We start from the raw sequence: 17384 nt of genomic DNA, 5'->3' as shown, positions 1-17384 counted from the left end.
GACTTTACTACAGTTTATAAATAGCTACATGGGGAACAAATATGTATTGTGCTCTTCAGTCTAGCAGAGAAAGGTATAGCACGATTCAATGGCTGGAATTTGAAACTAGATAAATTCAGACTGGAAATAAGGTGTAAATTTTTAATGGTGAGAGTAATTAACTATTAGAACAATTTACCAAGGGTCATGGTGAATTCCCCATCAATGACAAATTTAAAATCAAGATTGGATGTTTTTCTAAAAGGATATTATTTTGGGGAAGTTCTATGGTCTGTGTTATAGAGGTCAGACTAGATGATCACAATGGTCCCTTCTCACCTTCTCATCTCTGACTCTGCGTACATAGTTACATTCTTGTTTTTCTATTTGATTCCATCATCCTTATTTGTCATTTTCTTCTCTCCCTCCTTCCAGCTTCATCCTCTCTCTCTCTCTTTTTTTATTTGCCTCCTTTTTCCAGTATTTTGGATTCCTTATTCTCCAGCCTCACTGATATTATCTTCCTTTCCGCGGTGTGTTGCATGTGTGTGCACGCGTGTGCCTCTCCAGTTTCCTTCCTCTCTCCCTTCCTGACCTCTTACTTCTGCAGGCCACTTCAGCTTCTCTCGCTTACGACTCATCCCTTGCTGTGTGCTGCTTTTTCTCACACTCTAGGGCCCCAGCCCCACTCACACTCTAACCCAAATCCTGCTATACACAGGCCCCCAACCCCACTGTCTCCAGTCCCCAGTGTCTCCCCCCTCCCGATTTCTAGGGGATATGCCTAGAGTTATGCTAGCTAAAACCCAGCATGAGAACAGACATGCTTTGAAACAGACATACACTGACTCGTAGACTTTAAGGGCAGAAGGGACCATCATGATCATCTAGTCTGACCTCCTGCACGTTGCAGGTCACAGAATCTCACCCGCCCATTCCTGTAATAGACCCCTAACCTCTGGCTGAGTTACTGAAGTCCACAAATCATGATTTAAAGACCTCAAGTTACAGAGAATTCACCTTTTACACTAGTTTAAATCTGCAAGTGACCCATGCCTCATGCTGCGGAGGAAGACAAAAAAAAAAAACCATGGTCTCTGACCCGGGAGAAGATTGCTTCCTGACCCTAAATATGGCAATCAGTTGGAGCTGTGTATGAAGCTAGTAAAAAGTGCAGTCAGGGCATATTGGCTGAATTCCAGCCCTAAAATGAATATGCAAATACAGCGGACGTATCAGTATCTTAAACTTTACAAGGAGAAATTTCTTCCCATTAATGTGCCTCATGACTCTAGGTCAATACACAAAAAAGAGTTTCGCAGGGCCGAGTACAAAGAAGTTCTGGTCCGTAACTTGGGCTCCTAGGTACTACAGTGATACAAATAATACATAGGAGGGGTGGAAGCACAACCTGCTATAAAGGTTGCCTGACACTTCCCATTATAAGACCTTGTTTTCAGTTGTTTATAGGGAGGCAGTATGGACTAGTGGGTAGCACATTGGACTGGGAGTCAGGAGACAAGGATTTTATTTCCATTTTGGCCACTGGCCTGCTGGGTGACCTCAGGCAAATCACTTCACTGCTCTGTGCCTTAGTTTCTTCATCTGTAAAATGGGGATAATGTTGCTTACAACCTTTGTATAGTGCTTTGAGGTCTACTGATGAAAAGTGCTATGGAAGACCTAGGTGTTGTTATTATAACTTTGCCAAACATTAACTGCTGGGGCTGAAATGTTCCATGTCACATATCTATCTTAGGCTGATCTCTCTCTCTTTTATTTTAGCTCAAACTGTTCAGCTGTCTCCAAGAATGAGGCTAGGGAAAAAACAGTGTTTTGCCCATGTTACAAAATTCTGGTGACCTCTTCTTTGCAAGGCTCTAGCGGTCTGCAGTCTTGCAGCAGGAACTTGAAATTTGGCAGGGAAGTGCCCTGTATATCAGGGATGTGCCTTTTGCCATCCCTGTGAAAATCTGCCTAAATGGTTATTCTAAGCCTTTGAAAAATCACAGTTTGCACATGTTAAAAACCTTAGATTTGAGCACCTAAATGTCCCCAAAGATTCCATGAACACTTGACAAGCTACAGCCCAGGGCTGGCAGGACTTTCCCTGAAAGCAGAGAGATAGCCTGTCTCTCCTGTGCTTTCAAAGACAGACAGAAAGACAGACAGACAGGACCCCCAGCTCAGGCAGTATGGCGGAGGAAACTGCCTGATTGAATGAGCCAGAACAAGAGAGCTGGATCTGCACTGGTAGTCTCTGTGTGTGATTAGCTTCATCCTTGGGGACAGGGTGGGGAGGCTGAGATTTTGACTTTGAAGAGGGAAACTGATATTGAGAGTTGCAGAGGGGGTGGGACTGGGAGCCAGGGAGTGAAATGGGACTAGTGGGGATGGGACTGGGAGCTAGTAAAAGACTGAGGAAAAGGCAGAACTGCGGTGGAAACTGGGACTGGCTGGGCCAGAATCCTGGGACTGAGCTAGGGGTGGGGAGTCAGACATAAGATAGGGGTGAGGAGTCAAATCTGATGAGGGGCGGGAAGGGTTGGGAAGGAGAGAAGTGGGGCTGGGTGGGCAAGGGATAGGGAGTTGGAAGAGGTGGACACTGAGACAAGGAGATTGTGACTATGAGGCAGTGGGGATGAGGAATATGGGTTGGGGTAGGGGACAATTGAGGGCGAGGGTGAAGGAGAGAAAGAGATGAAATGAAGAAGTGCGGAACTGAGAATGGCTGGGTAATGGCAGGGGCGTTGTGAACACTGGGACTGGAATGGGGAGTCCAGGGGGCAAGTCACAACTGGCAAGACTAGGAGGTGACCCAGAAAACTGAGACTGGGATGAAAAGCCTGAGGAGTGGAGACCGGGACTGGCCAGGTGAGGAAAATGGAACTTAGATGAGGAGTCAGGAGGGAGGACGAAGCAGGACTGGGACAAGGACAGATTAGAAAGAATGGAGAAGAAGGGGTCACCATTGGGGGAAATGAGAAATAGACTCTGTGCCCACTAGCACACACTTCTTTTCAGAGCATGGAACGTAGCCCAAGATTCCTGAGTCTCACCATTCCTCTGCTGTCTTCTCCCTTTTGCATATGGGGAGACTGCGTGGGAGCTCCAGAAGCTCCCTAGAAGTGGGAGGGGCCACCCGCACCCAGACCATGGCCCCGCCTCTCACTCTGCCCAAGACCCCGCCCTGCTCTGCCTCTTTTTGCCCCCACTCCACCTCTTTCCCCAATGCCCTCTTCACCTGCCCACTGCTGGTTCCTCTCTGCCCCCTCCCCTGACTCCCTCTACCCACCCACTGCTCGTTCCTCTCTGCTGTCTCCCATAGGTCCCCTGCCACTTACTCCTTTCTACCCCCTCCTGCCATAAGCAGAAGTGCTGAGGGGAGAGCAGGTGGAGAGGAGTGAGTGGCAGGTAGTGGGATGGCCTAGGGGGAAGAGGTGGAGTATGGGCGGGAAGAAGTACAGGGTAGGTGGGGCCACAGGGGAAGAGGCCGAGCGGCAACGGGACCTCGAGTTGGAGTGCAGGCAGGTCCATCGTCTGGGTGCCGGTAGCCCCCACACTTCTTAGGAGCTGCCGGTGGTGGCACTCCAGAGGTGGCAGGCCATCCAGCATTTCTTGTACCGTTGGGGAGGCTCCCCAAGCCTCTTATACCTGCTGCTCATGGCTGTCTGCAAATATCTGTGAAATACACTGCCAAAGTGTTCCATCTGCCTCTCGTGTTGGTCCATAAAGAGGATAACAACATGCTGCTGCTATCAGCTACTCCATTAGTTCAAGAGGCAGAAGTCTATCTGGTGGCTCTGAAGGTTCCAACCCTGCTGATGATCCCTGTGGATGTCAGTATGATGCCACATAATGTAATTTCTGTTGTCAGTTTGCTTTTTAACAAACCTAGGAACTTACAAACTACATTAAGTGAACATTTATTAAGGTTGCAAAGTCAAAAACTCAAACATTTGGAAATGCCAGAATTAAGGGTAATCTTCATTTGGCTTCCTAGTACCTATGCATTATGACGCAGTCTTTAATTACATGATCACATTATTTTTTTCACAAGCCCCCAAACTCATTCAGTGCATAGGATGGATGGTACTCATTATTGATCAGCTATTCAATATTATGTTTTCTCCTCATTGTTCTAAGTGTGGTTCCAGGCCTTATTTACTGTACACTATTCAAACCCCTCTCTGAAGGCTTTTCTATAGTATCTGATTACATTACAAATATTAATGAATTTATTTTTACAACAGCCCTATGAGAAAATTTGGTATTATTATCCGCTTTTTACAGACAGGGAACTTTGGCACAGAGAGATTAAGGTCAAAAGTATCCACTAATTTTGGGTGCCCAATTTGAGATGGCTAGTACCTGATTTTTCAGAGTACTTCACATTCTATAGCATTTACATGTTTAAATTGCCACTCCCATTGACTTCAGTTGCAGATGTGAGTGCTCAGCACTTCTCAAGTTGGGAACACAGAAAATGAGGCACACACAATTAGTGACCACCTGTGAAAAGTTTGATTTGAAGTGATTTTCCCAGCATCACATAAGAACTCTGTGGCAGAGGCACAGATATAATCTAATTGTCCATGGAAGCATTTACTTGCCTTAAACCATAAGACTGAATTTTATTTTCCTGCAGTCCCCTGCCTCATTCACTATATACCTTCCAACTTCTGAAACATCCGAAGCCGGGGTCCTACAACAATCTCTTTCACTGCACAGCCATGCTTCATGTCCAGAGCAGTGCCTTTCTGTGCACTGAACAAGGCAGGGGTCCTGCAGGAAAAAAGTATGTGATCATGTAATTAAAGGCTGTATCATAATACATACTCACAAAGCAGCTGAATTATGGTTGCACAGGCAACCTTAATGCTGGAATTTTCTAATTGTTGAGTGCTTGACTTTGCAACCTTAACAATATTTACATATAATAATAGAGTGCTTGCAGTGTTTCCATGTCACAATATATTTGATTTTATTTCTTTATTTCTGGAATCCTGTGATTAATGAAAGCTTGAGAGTCTCTTATTCAAAAAAATAAAAAGTTTCTAGTCCTCGGGCTTGTGGAGAAATAAAGCTTGAAAAGGTGACCCAAACCAGCACAGAGGATCAAAGGGCACTTAAAAGGGGCGCAAAAATCTCAATTGTTGGAGGGGGAGGGGAGCTTGATTCATGATTTTTAAACACTGGGAGTTGGCAATACTAACTATGCTCTTCTGTCCTGTTACTGGTTTCAGAGTGGCAGCCGTGTTAGTCTGTATCAGCAAAAAGAACAGGAGTCCTTGTGGCACCTTAGAGACTCACAAATCTATTTGAGCATAAGCTTTTGTGGGCTAAAACCCACTTCATTGGGTGCATGCAGTGGAAAATACAGTAGGAAGATAGATAGATAGATATACACGGAGAACATGAAACAATGGATGAGCTATTATCAGGTTTTTTTTTCTCTTGCTGGTAACAGCTCACCTTAATTGATCACTCTCATTGTAGTGTGTGTGGCAACACCCATTTTTTCATGTTCTCTGTGTGTGTGTATATCTATCTTCCTACTGTATTTTCCCCTGTATGCATCCGATGAAGTGGGTTTTAGCCCACGAAAGCTTATGCTTAAATAAATTGATAGTCGCTAAGGTGCCACAAGTCCTCCTTTTCTTTTTGTCCTGTTACTGTTTCTTGTGATAGTCCTGCTGCCATGCATGTGCTTTTAAAAACAAACAAGCAAGTTTATTATTTTGGGGAGGGGGCAGCAATAGATTTCCTTTATTTACATAAGTATATAAATCCTTTATGAATGGACCATAGGGTCAATAAATCATCAAGAAGAGTATGACTGTTAACTTTAACCATCCCCCCCCAAAAAAAACAAAAACAAAAACAAAAAAAAACCACCTCAAGCTTTTCTTCAGCTAAAGGAACAAAAGTGGCAACTCAGTCTGGTAAACTTCTCTTTGGTGCATATTTGTTTAATTTGAAAGAACGTAACTTGTAGATGCTCCCTGATTTCAAATGAATATTTTATAACTGCTAAATTATAAACCTGGTGGTAGAGGGTGGGAAGCTGTTAATAATAAACCGGGGCCCTGGCGTGGAGAGGGGGGAAAGAGGGGAGATGGGATTATAGCAGAATACTGACAAAAGCAAACCCTGACGATAGTTAAACTGATTTAAATTCAGAAGCATCAGGTCAGCGTGGAGAGCTTATTCATATCCATTTTTGCTAAAGATAACTTCCAACAAAGCAACTGCAAGAAAAGGTAACTTAAAAGTTGCTTGCTATTCATTAGTTGTGTTGTATTTTGGATGGAATTCTGTATATGGATCAATTGTTTACCTAAGCCCTGGCTAACTTCAGTTCAGAACGCTGCATCTTCAGCTAATGTGATTGCTACTTACATTCAGCCATGCTGAATAGAATTGGCTGGAATCCAGTTTTTCTGAAAGGAAAAAAAGTGAGGGGAGGATGGAAGGGATGCAGTTTCCCCCCCATCTAGAATAGATTATGCATTTTACTAAGCCTTTCTGCAGCCAGTTTATTTTCTTTTCCTAAGAACTGCCTTCCCTTCTGGAGTCACTGGACTCCACCCCTTCTCACTGACCAAAGTAAATCTGCACAATAATGAACCATATAAGGGAGGGATGACATCATCAGTGAGTGGTCCCAAGCTGTTTTGCACAACATTCACCTTTCATTGTTCTGATGACATGGCTGGAATGTGATGGCTAATTCCCTGTGGAGCAGGGGTTTGAGCACGGCCTGCTAAAGTTCTTCAGCAAACGTGGGGTGGTGTATTTTTTATTTTTATTTTTTTGCCTCTTGCTAATATATATATGTATATTCCTAATTGTAAGGTAAGAAAATCACGATCTGCTTTTATTTAACAAATGTTAGTTGTTCTTGTACATGCGCCTTTCACTTGTTAATGGGTTTACTTGGCAAGGAAACAGCTGTAAGTGTTATTGAAAAGAACAGCTTGGGAACTGGGTTTGTACATTAATGAAGCACTGACTAATCTGACATGTTCTAAAGGGAGAACTCTGCAGTCTTTTAAGTTACAGCTCTCTCAAGACTTTAACTCACTTGGAAGGGAGGAAAAACTGTATTAAGGTACTGGAACATCATGGTCTTAAAATAACTTATTTGGAATGTTTGGGTTTGAAGAATTCAAAGACCATTTAAAGGTACACCTTGTTTTGGTGCTCATATTTTGTGCTTCTGTGTGTGTTTCTGTGTGTGTGCACACGCCCGCAAACAACAAATTGAAGTGTTAAGGAAAAGACAACCTCAGCCCAAAGATGCTTTGGGGGAATTTAATCTCTGATCTAAATTTTAAATCTTCCTTATCCCATTGATGTATTTTGAATGTTTTCTGCCCACATCCCTTTCTGACCTATGCTGCAATTCTGTATCTCTTAATTTATTATTTCTTTTAAAGCCAGAAGAAAAAAAAAACAGGGTAAAGTGCTATTGAGTATTTGGAGTATTACCTTGCACCCTGAACAATTTTGTTTGTTTGTTTGAAGATCCTTGGTTCTTTTCTGAAGTGAATAAGGAGTTTGGAAAGCTGGCAAGGCATTGGAGCTAATAAGTGTAATTGCTCTAAATAGTGAGCTTACTCAGTGCGCAGTTTCAAAGAGGAGGGGACAAGTTAAGAGTGATGAGCCATGTTAACCAAATGTGATTTTAATAATAAATAAATAAAACTGAAACCGTCAGCTAGCAAGTTCCAAAAGAAGGAAGAAAAAAACAAAAACCTATTGTTGCTGTCTCAGGTCAGCAGAGTGTAGCCTCCTAAATAAAGGAAATGAGTTTTGCTCTCTAAGTTGATAATGGTTGTGAAGTTCCACAGGGCCAAAATTATTAATGTACAAGTCTGATTTCATTGAACACAGTCACTTCTCAGAAATTTGTAATGTGTGGTTTTCCTATGATAGACAAGATGGGTGAGGTAATGTCTCTCTCACCAACAGAAGTTGGTCCAATAAAAGATAAGCTTTCGAGCTACACAAAGCTCTTCAGATTTGGGAAATGTACTCAAAGTGTCACAGCTAAATACATGATTGAACAGTTAGTTTAGCATACATAGTCTATGCTTTAATTTTATGATGCAGGTAACATTTTTCCATAGATTACCAGCGTTGGTGATCACATATTTAATGAACCTTTACTTTTTTATGCAATTTATAATTTGCTAAATTGAACAGCTATTCATAAATATTCTGCATCAAGATAATTGCAATATACCTTCCCTTTTCCTTCTGCTAGATGGTGTTGGAATTTCAGGGACTAGCAAGAAAAGGAATTAATACAAATATATTTAATTCATTCTCTTCTCTTTGTCAGTTCATATGGACTTGGGAGAGAGGTTGAACCCCAAAATTTCAAAAGTGTCCACTAATTTTGGGTGCCTTCATGTATTCTGGAGTATCCCCTTGAATAGTAGGATGGATTTAGTTGTTTGTTGTTTGTTTCCCAGGAAGACACTGAGCCCCAGTACCTTTCATTAACTTTCACTGGAATTGTGGGTGCTCAGAATCTATGCAAATTGCGGCCTACGTGTCTCAAGATGTGCATCCAAAAATGGAGGTACTCAAAACTAGTGAATGTTCTGAAATATCTAGGAATCACTGCACACCCCAACCCCCTCCCCCACCACACACACTGTCAATCCGGATGACAATTAGAGGATTTCCCAGTGACCTATGAAATAATATCTTCTCCAAAATCATTTGTGTAATTTAAGCATGAATAAAGTAGGGAAGGAATTGCTTTATTTAAAACATATATATTTTTAATTGAAAAAAACAATTCTACTCAGGTGTTCTTTAACAAGCTTTGATGGGCAATTACTTTCTAACTCAGGGGTGGGAAAACTTTTTGGCCCGAGGGCCACATCAGGGAATAGAAATTGTATGGCAGGCCATGAATGCTCACAAAATTGGGCTTGGGGTATGGGAGGGGGTGCGGGCTCTGGGGTGGGGCTGGGGATGAAGAATTTGGGGTGTAGGAAGGTCTCTGGGCTGGAACTAAGGGGTTTGGAGGGCTGGCGGGGGATCAGGGCTGGGGCAGGGGTGCGGGAGCAGTGGCAGGTCCCTCCTCCGGCTCCTACGTGGACGTGCGGCCCGACGGCTCTGCATGCTGCCCCATCCACAGGCACCATCCCTGCAGCTCCCATTGGAGTGCCAGAGGGGGCCATTGAAGTAGGAGCCAGAGCGGGCCATGCTGTGGCTTCCCGGAGCCGCCTGTTGCGGCCCCCAACCCTGCGCCCCAGCTGGAGCACCGGAGCAGGGCCTAGCTGCGTGGTGCAGCTCGCGGGCCGGTTTTTTGCCTACCCCTGTTCTAACTGGAAACAATGAGTTGCATGGCCTCTCAAGTGCTCCTGCAGAAACAAGCTCCCTGTATGACAACACTGCAATTAAAACCTGTGCCAGCTGAGTTGGGCTCGCGGGGCTCAGGCTAAGGGGCTGTTTAATTGCAGTGTAGACATTCGGGCTTGGGCTGGAGCCCAGGCTCTAGGACCCTGCAAGGTGGGAAAGCCCCAGAGCTCAGGCTGCAGCCCAAGCTCAAACATCTGAGTCCCCTGGGCCAGCCCTGGGTTTGTAACTGCAGGGTAGATATACCCTCTGGCTCTGTGGCTCAAGTTGAAAGACAGGAAAAAGGAGCTTGCTTTCCTGGTGCTTCCTCAAGATTGTTGTGTGACTGGCAGGAGTGGTGTAAGCTGGTGCAATAGGCCCCCTCAAAGAGGAAGATGGCTTTCATTAGCTGGCTTCATCTTCATAATAACTTACTCTATAGATTTGAATTTTTATTTATATACATGCCCCCACCATTCACAAACCACAGGAAACGTAATATACTAACATCAGATGTTTTCAGTGTTAGAGACGTAAATAGCTAAAGTGTGTATTTCTATCCTTTAACAGTAATTCTGAAATTTATTATTTTTTCTTCTTTGCATTGCGGGAGCACCTAGGAGCTCCACTAACACCATTGTGCCACGTCCTCCTTGTGCTAGGCACTGTACAAACAGAACTGAAAAACGGTGCCTGCTCCAAAGAGCTTACACAGTTTCTCCCTCCTCTGATGCTATCCATTATCCGACTGAACTGGGGGTTTTATTCCTGGTGCTGCCATTGACTCGCATAGGCAAATTACTTTACTCTGTGCCCCAGTTCTCCACATCTGTATAATGAAGTTAATGATGTTTACCCAGCATTATAAAGTACCGTGAGACATAAAAATGAAAAGTGCAATATAATCTATTGTAACGATTTTCAAAAGTCATTTGGGATACTTGAATTTTTGGATGCTCAATTTGAAACACCCTAAAGGGGCCTGATTTTTAGAGACTGCTGAGCACCTTCCCTTTGAAAATCAGGAGTTTTAAATTATCTCAAGTTGGGCACCTAAAATTGCTCGTCACTTCTGAAAATCCTGGCTTATAAATTTATCTAGGTTCTCATATTGACTCTAAGTGCTAACTATCATTATTGGTTTTTATCCACCATCCATTGCGAAGTACGTTTAGTAAATTTCAAATTTGTGCATGACATTGTAAAATTGCCCCTATGGCTATTGAAGCAGAAACTTTCCATATGTTTTAGATCAGAATGATGTTTTTATTCTATGCACACTTCAGAGAAGGATTGGTTGGAAGTTATAAAGCACAGAAAGATTTTAAAAATTTACGTTTGTTTTGAAATCTTCAATATATTTGAGAGAAAAGAATTCATATGTATTAGGTGAACTACACCAAAAGAAACTTGGTTGTCACTGATTTAAAAGATAACAGATTGGCTGTTTAAGAAGACCTTCAGTTGTCAGTCCATTATATCTATTGTTAGCTATATTTAGCTGTGTAATAAGCACAGTAATAAGACTGCTTGGTATAGAAGTACTCATACTGTATGAACAGCAATAGTCTTGATGTGTTTCAGTGAAGCAAAGAACAGTGTTTCTCACTGTCTATATTGTGAACCAACCAGCCAACTGAATGAAATCCCTCTGGCCTTTTTCCTCACCTCCATCAGCCAAAATTGGCCCTTGATATTGGTTGAGGTTCCAGTATTTCTCTTACTGGTGTCCAAACAAAGTAAGTCCCATGTAAACTAGATCTCCATGACAACTCTACTCTAAACTCTTCAGGTGACACACTTGCACTGTCCTTTTAAAAAATGTTTTCTCCACCTGTAATACGTAATGAATGTTGAAGTCCAGCTCTACTCTGAAAAGTGACTCTAGGAAAATGGCATTGTGGGGTTCCATGTTTGTGTGTCAAAGATTGAACTTGACAGATGCAGGAAAAAGACATAGGACAACAATATGTGGGTAAACTAAGGCTGTAACTTTATTTTTTCCATAAACCAATCAGCATTACAAGGAGAGTAAAACCACCCAGCAGACCAAGTCCAATGCAGATTGCAACTAAGAAACCCTCACTGAGCCTCCCCAGTTTTGCTGCTATATAAGAGATTAGGTCCAGCAGCCTATTTCCCCTTTCACCTGTTTTTCCTCGTATGAGTGTTAGGGGCCCAGATGAAAGAAGACCTCTGTCTGCACTAGACCTTGTAGACTGATACACTTGCCCATCAAATCTCAGTCCCAACTGCCAGACCTTAACCATGTACCAGTTTGCCAGTTGGGACTGCACCATAGTCCATACTAAACTCCTACAGACTTGTCACATATATAATAACAGAGTTATAGAGACAGAGTTAAGTGCTCTGAAGGTCCAACACTACACTTGTAAAAATGCACACGCTCACTCATTCGTTCATTCATACAGAAGTACTGTAACATTCATTCTTTAAAAGTAGCTGTACTGTTTGTGAAAGGTTCAAGCCTGACCGCCCCAGAAATAGTAGTGCTTTCTGAACAGGGATGGCATAACAATGGCAGTGCCAGCTTACCTGCGTGGCTCTGCTCCTGGATCTCATCCCCAACTTCCCTTCTATCCTAATAAACAGTTCATTCTGTAAGGAGCTTTATTATTAATAGTTTCCAGTTACGGTTCTAACTCTGCTTAGCAGATTAATTGGCATACACAATTGTTGACAGATGGCCAGTACTATCAAACCCCAAGCAGGGCCAAGCAGGTGCCTGGGGCAGCAATCTTAAAGGAGCAGCAGTCCGTGCGGGTTAGGGCGGCTTGGGTTTTCTCGCCGCGACAGCAATTCAGTGGCAGCTTGTATCCTCACAGTCCCGCGGCAGCAATTTGGTGGCAGCTTCCTTTTTGGGTGGCAATCCGGTGCACTGCTTGGGGCAGCAAAAAGTGTAGAGCCAGCCCTGACCATAAGCATTGGAAAATCAGGGGTCAGGCATGCAAAAACCATGAGACTGGCTTAGAAATCATGAGATTTAAAAAAAAAAAAACCCACCATTTTGGTTCTTTTTATTTGCCTTCTGATTTTTGAACCTTTAGGATATGTGGGGGTCACATTTGCAAGCTTTTCTCTGCAACTCTGAGGACTAGAAACATATTCTTTCTTTCTTTTTTTTAAATGAAAGCTCAAGTTCTCACATATTTGTATGACTCCAGGAGCTGGGTGTTTAAGAATAACACTAAATATTATGAGTCATGATAAAATAGTGAGAGTTGGCAGCACTATACCATGGCTTCATAAGTAAAGGAAAAGAGTTTTTACATAACCCTCTGTGAAAGTAGGTATCCTATGTTTTTAAAAACACAGCAGGAAGCCAGTGGGAGTATGGGGAAAGTTCTAGGCAGAAACCATTGAATACTGCAGAGAGAGATGGAATAGCCTTGGGAATAATAGGCTTTGCTAATAAAATTCCTTGTTCAGTGTTAGAAGTGACACTTTCTGTGATTCTTTATCCTTGTCGGATGACGCTCTAACTTGACCCACACAACCTGGACACAGCACCTGTTAGCGTAGTTTAATCTCCATGTCCATTCAGTCCTTTTCCAACAGTCTCAGAAAACTATATCATGGAGAATAATCTATAACAAATTACACAACAAGGTTAGCTGTTGTTTCTGCTGGTTTAATATCAACCTCAAGAAAGTCATAATCTTCTTGCTATTTAAAAATACACTGTGGATTGTACTGCATTGGTCAGCTGTGAGTAATCAGAGAAGTCACATGACCTTTCCTGGCGTGTGCAAGGACTTCTGATGCAAATACTTAATTTCTGTTAATATTTGTCCATGTGACTTTGACACCTCTTCTGTGAATATTTATGCTAGTAAAGATTGTTTATTCAGATATTAGTGGGAAATGAATGCAAGAAGCAAGTGTATAGTTGAAGCAAATTTATTTAGGTCAAGATTTTCAAAACTGAGGATTGATTTTTGGGAACCCAATTTGCAATACTCTAAAAGGGGCCTGTTTTTTTCCCCAGAGGACAGATGGATGTTGACTAGAACAAATGCAATGGTTAGTGTGGTTATCATTTTGTTTTTTTATAAATTTGGATGGGAGGGGGGGATTTTTTTTTGGCAGCCATTATTAAACACCCCATCTTGGTATAACTATTCCAATCTAATCCCCAGGGCAACATAGCTACGTCAATGGAAGAATACTTCCATTGATGTAGCTGCCATCATTCAAGGAGGTGGTGTTCCAACACCAATGGAAAAACCCCTTCCATGGGTGTAGGCTGCATGTACTCTACAAGATTATGTGAACATAGCTACAACTATGCCAGTATAGTCTCCATAGTGTGTAGACATACCATTAAATGCCCTTAGACTGGTACCCACCTACCAAAACTAACTTACATCTCCTCTCTGTGCGTTGCCTTTAAATTTGGCCTACTGAATCCTACTGAAAACTTGTCTAACTAGAGTAACTCATAAAGAGGAAAAAAGAAAATAACAGGACGGTGAAAGAGGGAGTAAATTAAAGTATCATCCATTCTACTTTTTTCTTGTTCTTTGGTATGTACTGGACACCCATTTAGTTTCCTTTATGCTCATTCAAATATTTGGTGTAAGGTCATAGAGGAGTTTTTAAACTAAGGACTGGGGGAAAGCCAACAAATGCTGAGGAGCGTACAGTTCAGACAGATGCATCGCTTAGGGGAGGATTTATTAACGAGGATTCTCTATATCATAGTAAAGAGGAGAGGATAGAAGTTGATTAAGTACAGGTAGAAGTTGAAGAGAAGCAGTCAAATGAGAAAGCCCCAGCCAATTACATCACATGAACACAGCTAACTAAATACTGATACATTTTATCAGCACTTGCATACAAATGCAAGAAGTCCAAATACTAAACTGCGTGAACTTGAATGCCTGGAATTAAGTGAGAATATTGAGATAATAGGCATCATAGAAAATTGGTGGAACTTTGATGTTACCACATCCCATTGATTATCAAAGTACAAAATATATAGGCATGACAGAATAGGTGGCACTGGTGGGAGAGTGGCACTATATGTGAAAAAATAGAGTCAAATATAATAAAAATCTTAAATGAATCAAACAGTACCAGAGAATCTCTATGGATAGAAATTCCATGCTTGAATAATAAGACTATAGCAGTAGGAATATGCTACTGACCGCCTGACAAGGATGGTGATGGTGATTGTGAAATCCCTAGGGAGGTTAATGAGGTTACAAAAACAGACAACCCAATAATATTGTGGGGTTTCAATTATACCCATGTTGACTGGGAACGTGTCACCTGAGGATGGCATGCAGAGAGAAAATTTCTATACATCGTTAATTACTGCTTCTTGGGCAGCTGGTCCTGGAACCCACAAGTGGAGAGACAATTCTTGATTTAGTCCTAAGTGGTCCACAGGATCTGGTCCAAGAGGTGAATATAGATGAATCACTCTAATAGTGACCATAATGTAATTAAATTTAACATCCTTGAATGGGGGAAAATGCTAAGAAATCTACCACACTAGCATTATCTTCAAAAATGGGAGCTATGCAAAAATGAGGAGGCTAGTTAAATGGAAATTAAAAGGAACAGTCACAAGAGTGAAATGTCTGTTAGCTGCATGGAAACTTTTAAAAAACATCATAATAGAGTCTCAAATTATATGTATTCCCCAAATAATAAGGGAACAAAAAAAACAAAGCATGGCTATACAGCGGAGTAAAAGAGGCAGTTAGAGACAAAAAGGCATCCTTTAAAAATTGGAAGACAAATCCGACTGAGGAAAATAGAAAGGAATATAAATTCTCTCAAGTCAAGTGTAAAAGTATAATTAGGCAGGCCTAAAAAGCACTTCAAGAACAACTAGCAAAAGACAAAAAAACTAACAGCAAAATTTTTTTTAGTACATCAGAAGTAGGAAGCCTGCCAAACAATCAGTGGGACCAGTGGACAATCGAGGGGCTAAAGGAGCACTCAAAGAAGACAAGGCCATTGTGGAGAAGCTAATGAATTATTTGCATCCGTCTTAACTGCAGAGGATGTGAGAGAGATTCCTACACCTGAGCCATTCCTTTTAGGTGAAAATCTGAGGCACTATCCCAGACTGAGTTGTCAGTAGAGAAGGTTTTGGAACAAATTGGTAAATTAAACAGTAATAAGTCAGTAGGACTAAAGGGTATTCACCTAAGAGTTCTTAAGGATCTCAAATATGAAATTGCAGAACTATTAACTGCAATATATATTGCTTAAATACTAGATCACTGATGGATAGTTAATGTAATGCCACTTTTTAAAAAAAAGTTCCAGAGGCAATCCTAACTTCAGTACCAGACAAATTATAGTAAAGAATAGAATTATGAGTGAACATGATTTGTTGGGCAAGAGTCAACATGACTTTTGTAAAAGGAAATCACGCCTCCCCAATCTATTAGAAATCTTTGAGGAGGTCAGCGAACATGTGGACAAGACTTATTCCACTGATATTGTGTACTTGGACTTCCAGAAATCGTGTGACAAGGTCCCTCACCAAAGTCTCTTAAGCAAAGTGAGAACTCATGGAATAAGAGGGAAGGTCCTCTCATGGATCAGTAACTGGTTAAAAGATAGGAAACAAAGGGTAGACATAGATTGTCAGTTTTCACAGTGGATAGGAAAATAGCAGAGGCCTCCAAGGATTTGTAAGGGACCAGTGTTATTCAACATATTAAGAAGCGATCTGGAAAAAGGGGTAAACAAACAATGAGGTGGCAAAGTTTGCAGACAATATAAAATTACTCAAGATAGTTAAGTCCAAAGCTGATTGTGAAGAATTAGAAAGGAATCTCACAAAACTGGTTGTCTGGGCAACAAAATGGCAGATGAAATTCAATGTTGATAAACGCAAAGTAATGCAAATTGGAAAATGTAATCCCAATTATAAATACAAAATGATGGGGTCTAAAGTAGCTGTTGCCACTCAAGAAAGAGATCTTGGAGTCCTTGTGGATTTCCACTCTGAAAACATACGCTCAATATGCAGGAGCAGTCAAGAAAGCTAACAGAATGTTAGGAATGATTAGGAAAGGGATAGATAATAAAACAGAAAATGTCATAATGCCACTACATAAATCCATGTTATGGCCACAACTTCAATACTGCACGTAGTTCTCGTCACCAATCTCAAAAAGATATATTGGAATTGGGAAAAGTACAGACAAGGGCAACAAAAGTGATTACGATGTGGAACAATGTCTCGATGAGAAAAAAATTAAAAAGACTGTGACTGTTCAGGTTGAAAAGAGATGACTAGGGGGATATGAATGAGGTCTATAAAATCATGAATGATGTAGAGAAAGTGAATGAGGAAGTGTTATTTACCCCTGTATATAATAGCATTACTAGGGGTCACCCAATGAAATTAATAGGCAGCAAATTTAAAACAATCATAAGGAAGTATTTCTTCACACAAGACACAGTCAACTGTGGAACTCATTGCCAGGGGATGTTGTGAAGACCAAAAGTATGACAGGGTTAAAAAAAGAATTAGATAAGTTCATGGAAGATAGGCCCATCAATGGTTATTAGCCAGGATGGGCAGGGATGTAACCCCCTGCTCTGGGTCTCCCTAAACTTCTGACTACCTGAAGTTGGGACTGGACGATGGGATGGATCATTCAATTATTACATTGTTCAGTTCATTTCCTCTGAAGCATTTGTCACTGACCACTGCTGGAAGGTAGGATACTGGGTTAGATGGACCATTGGTCTGAACCAGTATGGCCATTTTTATGTTCTCATGAATCTAATTTACACTGAGCCAGATTCAGAGGGGATGTGCATCTTAATTGAATGTCAGTAATTCAAACACTTAGGCTGTTTTAAATTAACTTTTTGGGGAAAAGGGGCCTGAGAGTTTTCAAGGATACAGTTCTTTTTGCTTACCTGACCTTATAAGAGCTTAGTTCATCAGTTCTTGTTTGTTAAGAAATTTGCAGTCCGGAGGTTGGTGTTGGTAGTGCCATCCTATGCACAATTTCCTAGAACGTATAAAGATAGTGCATGTTGCT

At 41.6% G+C, this 17384-nt stretch overlaps 1 protein-coding gene across 10 annotated transcripts in view; it reads left to right on the top strand.

The window, feature by feature from the left end:
• FILIP1 (filamin A interacting protein 1) overlaps positions 1–17384 on the top strand; it is a 168651-nt gene that overhangs the window by 127722 nt on the left and 23545 nt on the right. Inside the window, exon 1 of one of the 10 annotated variants that reach the window (XM_073336478.1) lies at positions 6224–6242. The exons of 7 other annotated variants lie outside the window; for them this stretch is intronic. The gene's annotated coding sequence lies outside the window, so the exon portion shown is untranslated. Of the gene's footprint in view, positions 1–6223; positions 6243–6654; positions 6838–6921; positions 7094–17384 lie in introns of those variants that run through there. 2 more of the 10 variants (XM_073336475.1, XM_073336477.1) reach the window with 2 other exon arrangements.

The sequence above is a fragment of the Lepidochelys kempii genome, chromosome 3 (assembly GCF_965140265.1).
Source record: "Lepidochelys kempii isolate rLepKem1 chromosome 3, rLepKem1.hap2, whole genome shotgun sequence".
Classification (NCBI taxonomy): Eukaryota; Metazoa; Chordata; order Testudines; family Cheloniidae; genus Lepidochelys; species Lepidochelys kempii.
Note: the sequence above shows the minus strand (reverse complement) of the source record. Positions and strands in the feature narration are given on the sequence as shown.